This window comes from Vicia villosa, linkage group LG5 (assembly GCF_029867415.1).
Source record: "Vicia villosa cultivar HV-30 ecotype Madison, WI linkage group LG5, Vvil1.0, whole genome shotgun sequence".
Lineage (NCBI taxonomy): Eukaryota > Viridiplantae > Streptophyta > Magnoliopsida > Fabales > Fabaceae > Vicia > Vicia villosa.
Genome location: NC_081184.1, coordinates 126600172 through 126602024, shown reverse-complemented (window position 1 = coordinate 126602024; position 1853 = coordinate 126600172). Strand labels below are relative to the sequence as shown.

Below are 1853 nucleotides of genomic sequence, written 5' to 3'. Positions count from 1 at the left end.
AGATAACTTTTCATTAATTTTCTGCCTTCCTTTGAACAACAAGGAGGGTTAAATACATACAGCATTGGGTGGATATTCTTAATGGGCCTAGCCCAAACGGAAAAGGCTAAAGCAAAGAAATAACAATAACTCAATTTAACATATAATCATTTAAATAAGTTGGTCTTTTAATTATTCTTTTGGGCCTGCTATCACATTTGAGTAGTAGGGATTTGTAGAATGGATGGAATAGGGAAGACAATTCTTACTCTTGCTTAGTATTCCATAATCTCTAATCAGTTTAATGTTTACTACTTTATTGATGATGTAAGTAAAGTTTATGGAGATCATGTTTCAATTAGAGTACAAAAGCAATTTCTTGTCAAACTCTTAAAGAAGAAAATCTTCAAATATGCAATCTTCTTATGGCTTCCAATTTGATTCCAACTAGGCTATATCTAATAAAATCCCTCGTTAATCTTTATAATGTTGATGAAGTTGATCAACTAAATAAATTAGACATGAAAAGAGAATGGCTAGGCACAAGGAGTATAATAATCATACCTTCTAGAAATAAGCACAACTCGAAAGAGCATGGAGTAAATGAAGTATACAGAGTTTCGTCTCTTGGATCGTATATGTGTCTTTCTACTTTTTATTTTATAGGAAAACTTTCAAAATTGATGATATAATGAATGGTTACATATACTTGATATATGAAGTACTAACATATAACAATTCTCCTCCATTAGCAATTTAAGTGTTGACTCATTTTTGTATAGTCGAGATGTCTCTGAGTGGATAGGTATGTTGTCAAGATTAAGAGAGAATCGAAGGACAAATATTATAAGTTTTGTGGTATAAGTTTTGTGGTATAAGTTTAGAATCCCATTTTGTGCATATTTTGTATATAAGTTTTGTGGTATTTCTTAAACTCTTGTGCCAAATTTGATTACCTTTTGATATAATAGTATGTAAATAAATAATTTTGGGTTATTTTCTAAATTAAGTTAGTTTATTAACTCTTGTTATGTTTTTCTTTAGGTTTTAGCAACTTTTGGGCAATATGGAATGAAAAGAATAGTCAAAGCAAGCTTGCAATGAGGTTGGAAAGGCAAAAGAGGAATTTTTGTGCAAGAAGCTCCGCTCAGCGGAGCTGAAGCGGACCCAGGCAGAGATTTCCCACAAGAAAGTTCGCTCAGCGGAGTTGAAGCGGACATGGGCAGGGATAAGTGAAAAATTACCTCCGCTCAGCGGACCTTGAAGACAAAACAGATATTTTTACTGCTCCGCTCAGCGGACCTACTTTTTCAACTTTTGTTCTTAGCCACATAAAATTGATGAAAAAGGTGGTTTTGGGGAGTTCTTATCATAACACACACTTGAAAGAAAAGTTAGGGCAAGAGAGGAAGATAAAAACCATTTTTCTTAAGAGAAAATCAAGATTTCCAAACATCTTTCTTTGATCTTCTTGAGTTTGATGTCACTAAATCTTGGTTTGTTGCTTGTTGTTGAAGCTTCCATGGATATGGAGGGCTAAGTTTCATCTTGTGTCAAGATTAGAGGTAGTTAGTTTGTAAATATGTACTTTCTTTGATCTATTATGTATGAACTTGGTTAATGATTAATACATGGTGAATATCTTGTTATTTATGTTTCAATTGTTGTTTTGGATCATTATTGAGAGATATGTTTCAAAGCTAGACCTAAAAGATATTCATCTATCAATACACAAACTCTAGAGATAGATTTGTGAGTTGATATTCACAAGTATCGAGCTTTTAAGATTATCATGTTGATTGTCGGCATGAGAGATCATCTGACGGTGAATATGATAATAATCACGATATTGCTTTAGAGATAAACAGTATCGA

The 1853-nt window shown here is 32.6% G+C and overlaps 1 pseudogene; it reads left to right on the top strand.

The window, feature by feature from the left end:
* The first annotated feature begins 219 nt into the window (after nt 1–219).
* Nucleotides 220–739, top strand: LOC131605376 (disease resistance protein Roq1-like; annotated as a pseudogene).
* The last annotated feature ends 1114 nt before the right edge of the window (nt 740–1853 follow it).